A 17,542-nucleotide genomic window follows, 5' to 3' on the forward strand; every position below is an offset into this window, starting at 1 on the left:
CTCCATTCTGGATCTGCTGCCAGCTCTGCCTGAAAGCAGCTGTAATATGGGCTCTGACAATGACAACAGCCCAGACGTGCGTAGTGTTTGAAACTTCGCTCCAGGGCTTCCGCAGGCTTAGCGAGATGAAATTACCCCAGCTGCTTCCAAGAGAGCGCTTGGGATTTGGAGAGAGGGAATTATTCTGACTCTAATGATAGTTCTGGATTGTAAAGCCCAGGCAGAGCCGAATGATGAATTTGCAGAGCTGGGGATTTCCTCCCAGCACATATATTTTAGCAGAATAAAAGTAACCCTTCTGCTGCCATCAGAGTAACTACTGGCTGGAGAGTGGCTCTGGGCAGGGGGCTCTGCTGGGGCCGAAGAGCAGCTCCCAGGTGGCAGGGGTCTGGCAGGTCCATGGGCTAACACTTTCCAAAGTGGGCCCAGATTTTGGGCACCTGAGCAGAGATGCTTGGGGCCTGAGCATCAGAGGGACTGCGCCCCTGTGGCTCTCACTGACTCAGCTGGAGCTGTGGGAGCTCACTCAGCGGCCTGGGAAGCAGGTCTCATGCTCAGCCCTTAAAATCTGGGGCCACTTTGGAGAGCTGAGGCCTTGATGTCTACATGGGGCAGCTAAGATCCTTTCCAAACCCAGCCCTCTGGGGGTGCCTGCCAGGGGCCAGGGCACTGGGATTGTAGGGCTGCTGGGGGCTGTTTCATTCCCTCACATCCCAGCTAAGAATGGATGCCGGGAAGGGACAGATCTTGGGGCACGGAGAGACATGAGGCTCTAATGTGTAATATTAAATCGTACACAAATGTCTGCTCAGAGAACGAGTCCAAGACTCAGAGCCCGGAGAACTGCCAAGATGTTGGGAACAGAAAGAGCTGAGACAGATCTTCACTGCAAAGGGCCTCTCTGCCCTCTGTAACCAGAGGAGACAGCCTTCCTGTGTCCCTGTGCCTCTGTTGTGATGGATAACTGGCCACTTGGGGTTTGCCAACTAATTATACCTACTGTCAAGGTATTTAAAGGCATTAGAAGCAGTTTAGTTGTTTGACAGTAATTACTGCTAACTGGCTTTGGTTTGCAACATGTGCAGCCTTGTTCCTGTATTGTCAGGGCCAGGGAAATGGGCCCTAATAGGGCTCTGGATTGGCTGCAGAGGTGCTGTGAACTTGTGAGCGTGTCCTGGGCTCTGCTGGGTGCTCTGATTGCCTGGGAAGTTAAAAAGAACCACTGTGGGAAGCCTGGAGTGGCACAAGCTGGGCGTGATGTGGCAGGCAGGCTCCTGAAATGAAGAGCGGGGTTACTGTTAATGTTTCCAGGCCAAGGTTCGGGGGGGAGCGGTGCCTGCCTGTGAGAAAGAACAGGGTGCGCTAGCTTAGCTGTCTGATCCTAGGCTGATGCTTTCAGAGCCCTGTAGTTGCAGCGATATGTGCTGGCTTTATAGAGCCCACCGTGCGAGGGGCCATTTATTAAGATCCACCCCACGTTTCCCGGTAACAGGAGCTCTTATGTTCCAGGGGCTGTGAGTATTCCTATTGCTCTTCCTTTCCCTCTGAGCCCTCTGTGCCCAAACCACTCTACCCTTCTCCTGTGCTAGGCCTTTCTATGTGGCTTGGAGCTGCCTGGGAGACAACTTAGTGCAATGCAAAAGGACTGCAAGCAAACGGTTCTTCACTGCAGCCCAGGCTGGCTCAGAGAGACTCTGGCGCTGTTTCCATTGGGGCTGTGAGAGGAAGTCAGCTGCACAAGGATGCCAGGGGTGCAAACAGAGGCTGGGAATGATCCAGGGCTTCTCTCTAGTGCTCCCTGCCGGGCCAGCCAGAGTGAATGCAGCCCCTGTGTGCTGGGAGGGCACGTGGCAATTTCCTCCCTCCCCAAGTGGGACACTCTAATAAAGTGATCTCCCAGGGGTTGTTTTTTTCTATCACTGAAAACTCACTTAGCAGCAGGATCAAATTAGTGAATGTGCACAATAGCAAAGCAACAGCACGACCATCCGGCCCCATTAGGGAAGCAGAGAATGGACTGGGAGAAATGTGACTGTTTGCTTTCTGAAATGAGCAAGAACAGTGACTAGAGCTGGGAGTTTGGTATTAAATTCCTTCCAACTTTCCATTTGCTTCCCTAGATCTGCCATGTGCAAACACTTAAGTCACGTGATCTCCTAGACACTGACCTGGTTCTGAGGTGCAAAGGGCAGGGCCTGTGAGCTGTGCTGGGGCTGCACCTCCTGGCTTGAAGCACCCTAAGGCTAGTTATTTCCAGGCCTGCCTGGCTGCTCCTGAGGAGCTGGGCCACTTGGTGCCTAGAAATTCTGTACTGGAGTTTTATATTGTGCTGAACTTTCCAGGGGGTGAATGTGACCAAAATGAATTGTACAGCTGACGTTTGCAGCACAAACCTCTTCAGCACATGGCAAATGAGCTTGGAGTCTGACAGCTGGAAGTGTTTGGAGATCATTACCTGCATTTGGGGAAGAGAGACAGATTTCAGCAAATTTTCTGCCGCATGTAGTAATCAGTCCATCCCAGTCTGGTTAGCTGCATCCCTATTCATATGCAGCACAGAGGCCTGGGAGGCAACACTCCTGGGAACTCAGAGTAACCCCCAATTTCACATCCAAAAAACTGATCCTGAGACCTGCCTCTGAGTTGTCATTTCCCAAGACACAGTGAACCAGTGTGACGGGTTGGATCACAGAAACCCCCTGGGGGCTGCCACCTGATGTGCCAAGACTACTTCTGCTCCTGCTTTCATGCCCTATCAGCTTAGGACTTCAGTGGCCTGCCTGGTTTGAGCCAGACCCGCTAGCCTACTGCAAACCCAGACCCAGGTCTGAACCACGTCCCCTAACAGCCAAAGGCTTAACTGAAAGCAGCTTACAGAAATGTCCCTGTCTTTGACACTCAGATGCCCAACTCCCAATGGGGTCCAAACCCTAAATAAATCTGTTTTACCTTGTATAAAGCTTATACAGGGTAAACTCATAAATTGTTTGCCCTCTATAGCACTGATAGAGAGATATACACATCTGTTTCCTCCCCCTCAAGTATTAATACATACTCTGGGTTAATTAATAAGTAAAAAATGATTTTATTAAATACAGAAAGTAGGATTTAAGTGGTTCCAAGTAGTAACAGACAGACCAAAGTGAATTACCAAGCAAAATAAAATAAAACACGCAAGTCTATGTCCAATCAAACTGAATACAGATAAAAACCTCATCAGTTCCAGTAAGCTTTCTTTTACAGACTAATCTCCTTCTAGTCTGGGTCCAGCAATCACTCACACCCCCTATAGTTACTGTCCTTTGTTCCAGTTTCTTTTGGGTATCTTTGGGGGTGGAGAGGCTCTCTCTTTAGTCAGCTGAAGACCCAATGGAGGTTTAAATAGACTTTCTCTTGTGGGTGGAGACCCCCTCCTCTCTCCTATGCAAAGCCCAGCTACAAAATGGAGTTTTGGAGTCACCTGGGCAAGTCACATGTCCGTCCATGAGTTCCTTACCAGGCAAGCCACATTCCTGGGAAAGCCCAGATGTGGATCGGTGTCTCCAAGTTTATTGTTGGCTTAAGGGCTTCTTGATTGGGCACTTACTGAGAATAGTCTTTTCTCAGGAAGCTGAGAACTTCACTAAAACCTACTTAGAATCAGACAAGTATACAGCCAATATTCATACCTTCTGAATACAAAAATGATGCATGCATACAATAGGATTAATAGATTCAATAGATCATAACCTTTACAGAGATATGTTACATGGCATATGTAGCACAAAAAACATTCTAGTTATGTCATATATACATTCATAAGTATATTTCCATAAAGCCTTATGTGGGGCACTGTCACAGCCAGAAAAGAGGAAAGGAGAAAGAGGTGAAGGGCGAGAGGAGAACAGAGGGAGGAAATACACCCGGGTCCAGTTACCTGGGGAGCTAGGGAGGAAAATGATCCCCCTGGCCTGATGGTGCAGTGGTGATCTCTGTGTAGCGGCCAGTCTCCCTTGCAGCTTCTGGGGTGGGCTCAGTTGCTGCTGTTTTTCACTCTCTTCACTTCAGCTGTTTATTTCCCTTTATCTGCAGACTCCCCACTAGTTAGTTTATATGAGTTGGTGGCTTAGAAGTGCTCAGGTTACTGGGTAGGTACTTGCCTTGCTGAACTGAAATGCCAAGCAGAACAGCAAGTGTGTTCTCCGCAGCACACACCAGGTGGCACCCATGGCTGCAGTTTGTTGGGCTGCCTTGTAACCCCCCTGTGGGTTGTAGGAGTTCATAATGCAGGATCCCTGCATGGAGAACAGAAACAGAATTCTACAAAACCAGAAGTGCGGATACTTGCTGTTGTGGTTACTGGGGGGCTGCACCTCTCACCCCTCTTGTGTGTCTCAGCACGCCCACTCCAGGTCTTGTCAGCTGGCTCTGAGTGAAGTCACACCATTCTCCCATTCTCTGACTGGGCCCTGGATAGCAGCCCCTCAAGCTGACACTGCAGGGAGGACAGACCTTTCTCCTGGGAGCTCTTTGGGGCAGGGACCAGCATTTTGTGTTGTTTGTGCAGCACCGAGCACGCTGGGACCCTGGCAGCCCTGGCTGACCCTAGCATGCTTTGCTTCCCCTGAAGACCAGCCACAGGCAGATGTGGGGTCAGCAATACTGACACTGCAGCAGCCCCCTGTCTGTGGTACCCTCGAGCACCAGGCACCATGCGTGGAACCACGGCTGTTGCCCTACTCACACTGGAAGGTTTGGTGCTGGTTGTTGCTGAGCTTGGTGTTGGGACAGACGGGAGAGGATACACAGGGCATCTCCTACTGAGATGGCGGTGGGGAGTGGGCAGTGGAAGCTGTGTCTCTGCTTAAGCTCTCTTTCTCCAGCTGCGTGACTCTAAGCTCTCTCCTACGTATCTCCCTGGGTCCCATTCTTGGCTCTGCCACAAACTCCCTTGTGTGACCTTAGGCAAGTCACTAAATCTCTCTGGGTTTCAATCCCACATCTGTACAGAGCGGATTACATCCTTCCTTCCTCCATCCCTCCCTCCCTCCCTCCCGCTCTTTGTCCATCTGTCCACATGGCCTGGAAGCTGTTTGGGGCAGGGATTGTCTCTTGCTAGGTGTCTGTGACCTGGGGCCTGTCAGTGCTGCTGAAATACAAATAAAGGCTCTGTCTAGCTGGGGATGAGTGCATGATAACTGCCCTGAGCATCTTCTGTGTTCAAACCGCTTCCCAGGCATGAGCTAACTCCTTCTCGCTCTCCCCTGGGCACAGGTGAGTGCATCTCACCAGCCCAACTATACACACGGGGAAGATAAGTCAGACAGGTGCTGGGACTCACCCAATCCCCCAGCTCCCCTTAGGCTGAATGCTTTGGGTCTTCACTAAAATAACCCTTTACCCCACGTTTTGGGGTGTTTTGATATGAGAACATTCACCAGTTATTATGCTCAGTGCAGAAGCTAATTTCTCCATTCATGCCCCATGAATGTCATTAGAGGTCCTGTAGTGCAACCAGGACCTGGAGAGGAATGAACTACAGGTCTGTAATGGTTTTATCAGGCTGTAATTGATTAATGATTCCCATGAACAGTGGATCCGAGTGATGCGAATGTGCCGTTCACTGGGATCATGTTAGCAGATGCTTGTAATTTATTACCTATTTCTTTTTTCATCAAACGAATATTTTTAAAATTCTCAAGTGTTTGATCCTTTGTTAATGCTGGAATTAGCTTGTTTGCTGTTTTGTTTCAGTTACAATAGTAACCAGCTGGATTTTCAGCAAAGGAACAGATGGTTCCTGCTACTCAGCCTCAGCCAGAGTCCCTCATACTGTCTGCTATGACCTCACCAGCACGGTTTGGCACCCCACTAACCACAAGGTCACCTCTCAACAAACATCTTTGTTTCCTGACATGACAAGTTCAGTGCATTTCCTGTGAATCATTCGGTTTTATCCCCAAGGGAGCAATGACACCAGCATCCTTTCGATGGTGCAGTAAAAGCCGCTTGCTGCAATCTCACATCACTGGAATATTCTCTCTGATCTACGTGTATTGACCTTAGATGATATAACGATGGGCTGACTGCACAAAGAACTGTGCCAGTTCCCTTTGTGATGGCCATGTGTTGTTCTTCCCACCCATTGGTTTTGCTGCTGTCTGACATGCCATGTCCTTGCTGTGTTGCCAGGAGGGGTGCAGTAGCAGATACCTTCCCAAAGACACCTCTCACACTGCCTCTGGGAGTGATGCCCTGGCTGAGTGAAAGGTGGGTCCAAGAGATCTGGTCTCAAGCCCAGCGAGGGCTTTAGAAGTCTGCAGCCAGGTGCTGCGGGGAAGCCAGTGCAGGGCACAGAGCACGGGGGGATGTGTTTGCTTCAGTCTTTGCTGCCTGTGTGGTGCATGCTGGGGTAACTGCAGCTTCCTTCAGATCTTCATGCTTAAATGGTTATTGGCTGCATTGGCTTCTAAACCCAACTGGACAAATTGCCTTACCCGCATCTGAGAGACCTGCAACAGTCCCACTTTGCTGGGCTCCCTAGAAACGGTCTTTGCATCTCATTCCCCTGGAATTTCAAATACTTAACAATCATCCCTATTCCTGAAGCCTAACCATGGCATGAAGGAGGACGTATATTGTCTAGCACCAGGAACCCAATCTATATGCTTCTTGTGTGCCATCCCCTATAAATCTCCCTTCCAGAGCCCAGCACTGGCTCCTGGAGATGTTTGGTGCTACCTGCTCACTGCACACGCTTCCCATCGCTGCGCGGTCTCCACCCAGCCACCAGGCAAGCTTGGGACAGCAGCAGCTGCAGTCCTGCAATGCAATGATACTTGTAGATGCTGCATGGGAAATTTTCCATGGAAGATAGGAAATCCTGCTAGCGTATGTGTCTTAACAGACACTGGGGAAATGTTATGTGCTAACTACTTATGCTAACCAATCTGTCACAGCTTGTATTTAGCTGGGATGCTCTGTGCACCTTTCCCAGCCCTGAGGAAGAGCGCTGGGTGGCCCGAAAGCTTAACTCTCTCCCCAGGAGAAGCTAGTCCAGTAAAAGATATTCCCTCCCCTGCCTCGTCTGTTAATAACAGGCTGCCCATGGCACAATTATGCTCCTGGGCCAGGCTTGGTTTAATGTTCAGCAGAAGCTCTGACACCTCCCGAGCACAAAAGCAGCAGGGGTCTGGGCTGGGGACACTGCCTGAAGGAGGCAGGGAAGTGGCTCCCGCCCCTCTCCAGAGGTTCGGTGCCCACTGAAATCATGGAGGGTCTTGGCAAGCGTAGGGGATAAATGTGAGTTCGGTAGCAATAGTGTCACAGGGGAGCCACTGTCTCCTCTGTGAGCACAGACCCAAGCCTGGCTGAGGGACAGGGAGACCACTTGTGAGGAGGAGGAGGCAGCTCAAGGGTTAGGACATCTCTCCAACATGGAGGGAGCAAGGTTAGACCAGGAAGCAGAAGAAGAGGAGGAACCAAACTGATCTCAGCCTACTCTCTTAGGCTCAAAGGAGAGTCAGTGTTGGTCCAGAAGAGCCCCAGGCAGCACAGCTCCCTCCCCCTGTGCTGCTGAGCACCACAGTTTTGCTCTGTCCCTAGCTGCCCTGGTCTAATCTGGTGTAGGTGGCATCTTGGAGCATGCATGTGAGGATCATAGCCCAATCTGTAGAGCTCTTCCTAGGGGCCTGAATGCAGAACATGAGGATTGAGCGCACCTTCACTCTGAATTTCCTTCCTTGCTGACCAGCCTGTGCTGACCCAAACACAGCAGGCTGCTCTTCCCTGTCCTTTGCATTTGGTGAAATTCACTCTCTGAAAGTTGCCTGGCCTATTACAGCCTCTTGCTTCATTTCACCTCCTGCTTTAAACTGAACAGCTCAAAAAGTCCCCACCACGAGATTATCGCTACACTGAAAGGCTGCTGGATAATGTGTTGCAACATGCTCTGCTGAAATATGAAATAGATAACAAGATGGGCTATAATTTCTGTCTCCAATATACTCTGTTTTGTTTGCACATCCCAGGCAGCAGCTCCTGGAGACTCAGCTGTCTGAGTCACCAGAGCCTGGAATTAATGGGAAGAAATTTTCTCCCATTTGAGAGAAATTCTGAGCCTTTCTGTGAATATAAAGATCTTGGGCTGATGAGGAGTTGTGAATACAAGATGGAGTGAGGCTCCATGTGGGCCGTCTCCAATTGCAGCCTGGTGCTTTTGTTCTACACTTACAATGTGGTTTGAATGTTCAGCTGTGTAGCAACATGAAAACATTCCATGGCCGCTCAGGTGGGAGCAGAGCCCAGGGCAAGTGTGAGGGGAAAACCCTTCTGAGACCTTCTCGTGCAGCCAGAACATAGGAATCATAGGAATGTCAGGCTGGAAGGGATTTCAAGCCGTTAGCAAGTCCAGCTCCCTGCACTGAGGCAGGACCAAGTAAACCTAGACCATCCCTGACAGGTGTTTGTCCAACCTGTTCTTAAAAATCTCCAATGATGGGGATTCCACAGCCTCGCTTGGAAGCCTGTTCCAGAGCTTAACTACCCTTGAGGTTAGAAAGTTTTTCCTAATCTAAATCTCCTCCCTTTCTGCAGATTAAGCCCATTACTTCTTGTCCTGCCTTCAGTGACATGGAGAACAATTGATCCCCGTTCTCTTTCTAACGGCCCTGAACATAGTTGAAGACTGTTATCAGGTCTCCCCTCAGCCTTCTTTTCTCAAGACTAAACATACCCAGGTTTTTAACCTTTCCTCATAGGTCAGGTTTTCTAAATCTTTCATCCTTTTTGTTGCTCTCCTCTGGACTCTCTCTGATTTGTCCACATCTTCCTAAAGCATGGCACCCAGAACTGGACACAGAACTCCAGCTGACGCCCCTCCAGTGCCAAGTGGAGTGGGACAATGACCTCCCATGTCTTACAGACAACACTCCTGTTAATATACCCCAGAATGACATTAGCCTTTTTCACAAGTGCATCACCTTGTTGACTCATGTTCAATTTGTGATCCACTCTAACTCCCAGAGCCTATTCAGCAGTACTACCAGCTAGCCAGTTATTCCCCATTGAATAGTTGTGCATTTGATTTTTCCTTCCTCAGTGAAGTACTTCACACTTGTCTTTATCGAATTTCAGTTTGTTGAATTTAGACTAATTCTACAACTTGTCAAGGTTGTTTTGAATTTTAATCCTGCCCTCAAAAGTGCTTGCAATCCCTCCCAGCTTGATGTCATCTGAAGATTTGATAAGTGTACTCCATTATCCAAGTACTTAATGAAAAATTGGAATAGTACTGGACCCAGGACTGATCCCTGCAGGACAGTGAACCATTGATAACTACTCTTGGGAGTATAGTCTTTCAACCATTGTGCACCCACTTTACAGAAATTTAATTTAGACCACATTCCCCTAGTTTGGTAATGAAATGAGATGATCATACCTGGCAAATTACAACATTTTTGCAGATACCTTACATGGCATATCTGGCATAACTCATTGCAATTTTACAATATTGGTATTCATAATATCCTAAAATGTCACACCTTCTCTCCTGGGAGCTAGTTTTCTCCCCTTCTGATTCCCAGCTTTCCACAGATGCCTGCTCACGAAGAGAGGATGTGGCACATATCTGTCCTGAGAGCTTCCCTGTTGAGGGATGGTACAGGCAGGGAAGGGGGTCTGCTTCCCACTGATCCTGACACCTTTCCCAGCAGGGAGTGGTGGAAGGTGGAACAGGTTTGGAGATGTTCCAGTCTCTGCTGTAGAGGCAGGAGGTCCCCATCTGGCAACAGTGGTGCTAATCAGCATCCTTCTCTGAGAGGTGCACAGCGCCAGGAATGTCAAGACAAGCAACAGCTGTCTGACTTCCTTGCCAAGGAATCCACCCCCACAATGCCGGCCTGGGGTTCACCAAGCAGGGCTCTCTGGGCTATTCATCTCCTCGGCAGGGTATGTGGGTGAGATGTGAGAGCTGCTGGCACCGGGAAGATGTCCAAGTTAAACTCAAATGCAGGCTAGCAAGGAGCCGCAGCATCCCAGAACAAAGCGCACTGTGCAGAGAAGTCTGCTAGCAACATGGGTACGGTCGCACCATTCACATGCAGAGGGAGAAGAAAACCACCTTTTTCTAAGCCACACAACACAGAGGCCTTAGGGTGTGCATACTAGTTGCAGTGTGGCTCTCATCTGCAGGAGTAACCATGCCATGCCATGCCATGCTCTGCGAGCCAAGAGGCTTGTGCCCATGGACAAAGGAGGGAAGTTTGCAACCACAATTTTTAGTTGATCCAGAAGGGGCATCAGTTTAGATAGCAACCAACCCTGGCTGTAAATGCAGAGCCATGATAGTAAGTGTGTGTGTGTCTCTCTGTGCATGGAAGATATTGACTTGACTGGTGTGTCAATAGTGCCAGGGTTCATGCCTTTGTTTTTGGTAGAATAATCTAAGCTACCTACCTGCTTGCAGTATGCCCGACTCTGTGATCTCCTCTCTGCTATTGCAACCTTGGCTCAAACAGGATGGTAATTGTGCATTCCTGGTATTAGCCGTATTACAGCATGTGAAGGGGACTTGTTCACCACAGGGGCGCCTCCTCCTGGCTTTGCATGCCATAGCGCTCCCTCACCATATGGCTCCCGCTACTGATGGTCACTCCGTCGCTGTGGTCTCTCTTCCCATAACTCAGCTCTCCGGCTAGGTTGCGATGTAGTCCAGCCCTGCTGGGGTAACAGAAAGTCGAGCATAAAACAGTTCATTGTCCTCACAAGAGGGTCTTTGACCCCCAGTTCTGGGCCCCTGGTTCTCACACCTTTGCCTCAGGGCTTTCCAATGTCCTTGTCACCTCCTCCAGACTCATGCCACCTTGCCAGGGGCTGGTGGCCCTCCCACTATACCAGGTTGCAACCCAGGGACCCTGTGGCCAGCAGCCAACTTATCCCATTCAGGGCCTTTGTAGTCTACATAGCCCATCCAGTAGCACCGAGAATCCCTACCTGGATCGGGGCCTCGCTGTGCTCAGTGCTGTACAAACACCTCATCAGGCCTGGAGCAGACAAGACAGATGGGGTGGGAGGGAAAAGAGAGGCCCAGAGAGGGGACGTGACGGGCAAAGTTCTCCCAGCTGGGAACAGAAGCCAGGCCTGTCGAGTGTCCTGCATCTCTCAGCTTAATGCATGTGGTGTACTGAGAGCGAATGGACGTGACAAAGGGCCCACACCTGGAAGGAGGCACCTGCTCTTTGAAGGAGATGTGCCCTGAGCTGCTGGAGGTGGCTCTGCTCCTCCCACTGTCATTAGCTCCAGCTGGAGAGAATGGTGCTGCTGCAGCTCCTGGAGGGACTTGCAGTTATCAAGCTCAAAGTGCAGAAAGTTATTCCGATTGAAACCACCTCTTCCCTGGGGTGTGAGCCAGGTCGAGACAGCAGAGGTGGGTTGGGAGTCAGCAGTGTGTCTTCTCCCAAAGGTCAGGCAGCCAGGCACCTGTTGCCAATGCCCTGTGTGTGACCTGAATAACAGTGGGCAATTTCCCAGTGCGCCTGGGCTCTCCAAATCCCCTCCCCTGCCACGGAGCACAGATGAAAGTGGAAGTTCCAGGCTCCAAACGTCCCCAGCCGCAGGGAACTCTCGGACTCCTCCAGAGCCTGGTGCACCCAGCTGTGCTGGAGCCACAACCTTCCTTGCCCTACAGTGTTAATTAAGCTGGGAAAGGTCAGAGATTCATAATTAATGACAGGCTGCTTAAAGAAATTCTTCCAGCACAACAGTTGGGTCCCCCCAGTTTAAGGGAAGCATTTTCACCCTCCTGCAGTTCTCGGGACTGACTTTCTGCAAATAACATTGTTGGGGGAATCAGAGCAATGCAGAACATCAGCTGGGCTCTGGGACCCCTCTCGAGAGGAGCCGAGGGCCAAATAGGGAAGAGAGAATATTTTCCTGCTGTCGCTACCGCATTGCAGAATGTCCGCTCAGCTGAAGAGCTGCCTGATGACAGGGGAGTTGGCTTGGGTATTGGGGCCAAACAGTCGCTGTCTGTGGTATGCTCCCCCTTTGCCTAGCAGGGTTTGTGAATGCCATCTCTGGGGTGTGTTCTTGGGGGCATGAAGGCGATGAGCCAGGCTTGGGGGAAGTCACAGGACCCAAGTCAGGGTGCAGGGAGAGGAGCTGGCTTTCCTCGGGGTGTGGTGCAGGTCGAGATCCATGTTTCTAGGCTGCTATTTTATGACTCGGGCACGCTGCGGGGCATGAAGCATGAGGCCGAAGGCCTTTAATGGCTCACCGCTGAGCCTGCCGCTGTGCTCCTTCTCCAGGGCAGGTGCTGAGGCAGGAGGTGGCTGGGCCTCAGGTGGAGCTGGCAGTGACACCTACCCTCTTCGGCGTGGTCTCTCTACAGAGTGAGACGTTTAGTTCCTGGGACCAGAAAGGTGGATTGACTGCTCCAGTTGCTGCAGAGCCTGAGGATTCCGGTCCCGCTGCGAGACCTTCCTCTTGGATAAACGTCCCCCATTCTACCGGAATGACATTACAACAGACGTTGTCCCCATCTCAGTGTTCCCCCCTGCTTACCTGAGCAGGGGCGTCAGCAGCAGGGGAGAGAGGTAAGGAGAAGGGGCCATGGAGCCTCATAAGGACCTGCTGCTCCACTACAGCATTGCCATTGGCCAGGACGCACATATATTGGGAGGAAAGGGAAATGTGCATAGCAGATAAATATGGACACTGAGTATTTCCCCCATGGTTGGTTGATGCATGTGACATGACGTGTCACAGGGAGGACATGGACTGGTCCTGAGTTCTCAGAGATGGGGCACGTGATGGGGGTAGGTGGCTAGGGATATCTGCTTCCTCCAAGAGACAGGGTGTCTCTTCCAGGAAGGGACAAGACTATGCAGTCCTGGGGAGAGCAGGTAACAAGGCTCTCTAGGAGGTTTCTGAATCAAGAGCACCAAAGTCCCATGATGGCAGGGACACGCTGAGGTGAGATGAGATGCCATAAGAACTCTCATGATGTTGGCAAAGCGCTGCTCTCTGCACTGTGTTCTCCTGGCCTGTCTGCAATGTCTCTTTCGACTGCAAGCTCTGGGAGCCATCCTTGGCTGGACAGTGCCCAGCAGTGTGGCCCAGTGCTTCCAGTTGCTACCGCAGTGCGAATAACCCTCATCGTCCGAGGTGTTGAGCGCTCTCGGATTGTGTCGCCAGCACTGGCACCACCATCGCCCTGGAGAGTGGCAAGCTGCTTCCTTAAAAGCTACCAAAAGCTGCTTGTCCCTGAACCAAACAAGGAATCTCGGTGAGTTCCTAAAGCCGCACAAGGGTCTTTTGTTCTGAGCTTTTTAGGAGAAGACATTGCACCAGCCGTGAGGTGACAGGCATTGAGCTAACGCTGCAGATTGGGGATCGTGGTTCCCTGGGAAGGTGGGAAGCTGTCAAAGTCTCTCTCTCTCTCTTGCTCCTCCCCTCCTCCTCTTGCACTGGCATTCTGGAAAATTGTGCCAAGTTAAGATTGCTGGTTTTATATTGGACACCGAGGGCAGCTCCAAGACTGCATGCTCTTTAGCTTAGCTGCAGAGGTAGGGTTTTTAGTGCTCTATGCATACTGCCAACTATACTCCCATTTTCCAAAGATTTAAGACCAATTTGTTCCAGACTATTTATGATCTTTAAAAAAAAGTTACACTCTGGGATTGTAAAGGGCAAAATAGATCAGGGACGAAGGTCAACGAGATGCAGGACCAATCCCATGGGGTGTCAAGTGCCCTCAGTTCCTGGGGCGTGCATTGTAGGGTTGAGTCTTTTTAAAGCCAGAATCATGTTTTGTTTTGGATCCATGGCATAATTGGTGCCATAAGCTTCCTAGCTGTCTAGGGAAAGAGATGGAATTTTGTTTTACCAGCAAGACCAACAGGATGACTGTCTTATTGTGCCAGATGTTTAAGACAAGCCTGTAACATTGACATAGGGCTGGATCTATCGCCTCTACTCAGGCAGGGCTCCTAGTGATGGCCTACTTGGGAGGTACATCTATCCCTTTATGTGAGCAGCAGAAGATTAGCTAAACTAACCTGGGTCAGCTTGTGAAGGGATCTGTCTTTATGCCATAGGAGAAAAAATTAAACTCTTGGACTTCCCTCTATTTCGATATTTTACAATTAGGGCCTTTGTTCATTCAAGAGCCTTAACCATCACACAATAGAAGAATGCATGGGCTTGGAAAACGTCTTATTTCTGTAAATATCACTGAAGCATTTAGCATGTATTGTAGAACATATGAGATATATGGGAACATCAAATTCCTTGTTAAATTACAGGTGAAATGGGTTGATGGAAATGTATTGCTGCATATGTGAGACATACTGCTTCTGATTTAACAGAGACTACAGCATAAAATTCACTGTGTGTCATTTACACCCGCTAAATTAACATAATACTGTCACAAAAACGCTAAGTGCTGGCATATGTGCTGTAATGTGCCTGCTAAACCAGGAGACATGAGCTTGGCCAGTTCTGACTCACTATGCGGAAAAGATTAAAGAAAGAAAGATTGAATCTATTACTGGGGAAGGGTTAGTTTTGATATTATTGTAGCCATTATTGGTGCTGTGCCTGGAAATGGAGTTCCTGGTTATACAGAAATTTTACTGCATGCCTCATTACTTGCAGATTGTTCTGAGATGACCTGGAAGAAAAATAATGGGGCAAGTTTGCCATCTCTCTGAAGTGAGGAAAAACATGTGACTTTGTCAATGAGGACAAAAGTGTTGTTCTTGTGATGGTTTGGTGCAGGTTTCTGTTATCAGACTGTGCCAAAGACATGAGTTTGACCCCAATAACCCTAAGATACTAGGTGCCTATTGCCTTGCACACTAATAAAATGTACTAATTTCCAAGAGACAAGGCATGTGAATCCAATAAATGATATTCCCTAACTTCTGTTGGTGAAAGGTACAAGCTTTCAAGCTTCACAGAGCTCTTCCTTAGGTCTGGGGAAGGAAACCACAGTGCCTGAGCTACATACAGGTTGGGCAGATTGTTAAGCATAAGGGTAAACACGTTGTAGGAGACCACTTAAAATGAAGTGGGCAATTGAGAGCTGGATTGGTAAACAGAAGAGAGTTGGTAAACATGCTGTAGGACAAGCGGGTAATTAAGAGTTAGCAAGCAGTGGTGTGTGTTACAAATTGTTGTAATGAACCATAAAACCAGAGGCTCTGTTGAGTTCATGGTTTTTAGTGTCTAGAAGAGTTATGAATTTAAGTTTCCAGGCTTGCCTTTTGTATTGCTCAGACTCAGACTTTAAGATTGTGGCAGTTTTCTTTGAGGATGAGGATTGAGAGATCAGCTATGAAGTGATTGCTTTGTGAAAAGTGTTCACGCACAGGTGATAGTGTGTTTTTGTCTTTTATTATTTTTCTGTCTGTTCATTTTAGAGCGTGTAGTTTCACTCACAGAGTTGTTTGATGCACTGGATGAGATATACCATATGTTGTGATAGGCATGTGTAGGACCCACGGAGCTCTGTGAAGCTTGAAAGCTTGAACCTTCTGCCATGTAGAACCCATGGATCTTGGAAGGTGTGTTGTGGGGGTATCGATCATCGTAGCAGTAGAGATATGTCTGCAGCTTTTGGATCTGTTGTTCCAGCAGAGTCGAGCAGTCTGGATCTGTTCTGGCAGGATCTGGTGCCACTTTGAGTTGGTGGGTCTGGTCTGTGGGGAGCTTGCTTCTGATGATGAGCATGGCAACGTTGGGGGGTTGTTTGAAGGCCAGAAGAGGGGGTTCAGGAAAGATTTCTTTCAGGATGTGGTGCCCATAGAGAATGGGTTATAATTGTTTGATTATCCCTGTACAGTAAGCGTGGGATGATAAGTGATAACTAGGGGTGTGCACTCAGTGGTCTCCCCCCCCCCCCGTGTTAAAGCAGGTTCTACCAGGGTATTTGGGTGGCCTGTTCCGTGGTCATTTAAATAAACTCGAAGCTATCAGCAGCCTCCTGAGCCAACACCTTGCTACAGCAACTGACAGTAAAGTCCCATGTTTGGGGAAGAGTTAGTCAAAATCCTGCAGTCATTCTCCTGCATGCAGCTCCAGCTCCTGCAACGTGGGAGTCAATAGGCGTTCCCATTGTTGACTTCAGTGGCAGCAGGATAAGACTGTAAAATGACGAGCTGTAATCTGGTTAAACCCAGCCACGGCAGCAGCCCTAGCCTGAGACTGGGGCCTAAATAAAGGGCCTGGAGAAGTACATAGCAGGAGGAGCTATTCTGGCTTTTGAAAACAGAATTCAGTGGCTGGACTGAGAGTCTGTGCTAAGTGATAAGCAAGGTCTTGTGTGCGTCCTTCTCTCCCCAGAAGGGGATTAACCCCCTCTGAGCAGGCCTTAAATGTAGATAATTTCTTCTTTGCTCTCTATCCTAGTGTATTTGCAAAGGAAGGAGCAATAGGAGCTGTAAGTTGGTAACAGTCACGCAGCACAGACAGTACCCATTAAGTGCACATTGTAAGAATCCAGTCTGTTGCTTTAATGAGTGCTTCAGGGAAATTTACAATTACTTAGAAGAAAATTGATGTGTAGCCCCCAAAGCAGACTTTCCAGGTGCGGGGGGGGGGGGGGGGAGGGCTCTAACGAGACACTGCTGGATTTACAGTTTTGTCATTTCATCTTTTAAATGAGTAGCATGTTTCCTGCCCTGTGCCTGTTTAAAGTTATGATTATTTATTTTCGTTAAGCTTCCCCCTTTTCAGCCCATATTACTTATCGCTTGCTCTTCACTTGTGCTATCCATGCAAGCTGCAGTGCCACCTTTATCACAGCCACTGCAAACAACTTCCTATTTATGGAGAGTTTTAATTTTAATATTCTTTCTTCTTATGCATTTGCATAATTATACATCATTTTTATGAAGCAATATAAAACGTACAAGTCTGTCTCTAGGTAGTTTTATCACCTAGCCTCTTAAATCAGACATTTTTGCTACATTGCATTCTGGGAATTATGAAAATTCGGGAATGAAGATAAGGTATTGTTGTGACACAATCATGTACAGTGAAGTAATACTTCAATAAAACAATAGGAGCTGGGGCCCGGGCATTCACTGGGTGAGAGCCTCGCTGCGGGACAGCACTCCTTGAACTCTTTCGTGGTGAATGAGCAATGGATGAACTCTGCTCTGATTCCGGAAAGCATCCCCATTCAGGACAGCATTTACACTTGAAGTCCTTGGGGATTAAGTTCATGCTTCAGGTTGAGCATGTACCCAGAACTGGGCATCTCTCTGGTGGGGAGAGGAGCCCCAGGGCATTAGACAAGGAGTCCACAGCTTCGGATTCCAGGCCCTTGGGATTTAGGGTTCCCAAAACGTCGGGATTTAGCGATCCATGATATCTCTGCTGCTGGGGGTCCCAGGCTGTGGCCCTGCAGCTCCCACATTAACCCAGACTTGGCCTCTGATGCTCTGGAGGCAGGTTGAGGGACGTGGCCAGCTGTGGAGGGCAGCGGGAGGTGCCTGACAGTCCTAGAGGCTAGTCATGAAGTCGTAGTGCTGAGCAAGGCCTGAGAAGTTCAGCCAGC

Source organism: Natator depressus, chromosome 21 (assembly GCF_965152275.1).
Source record: "Natator depressus isolate rNatDep1 chromosome 21, rNatDep2.hap1, whole genome shotgun sequence".
Taxonomy (NCBI): domain Eukaryota; kingdom Metazoa; phylum Chordata; order Testudines; family Cheloniidae; genus Natator; species Natator depressus.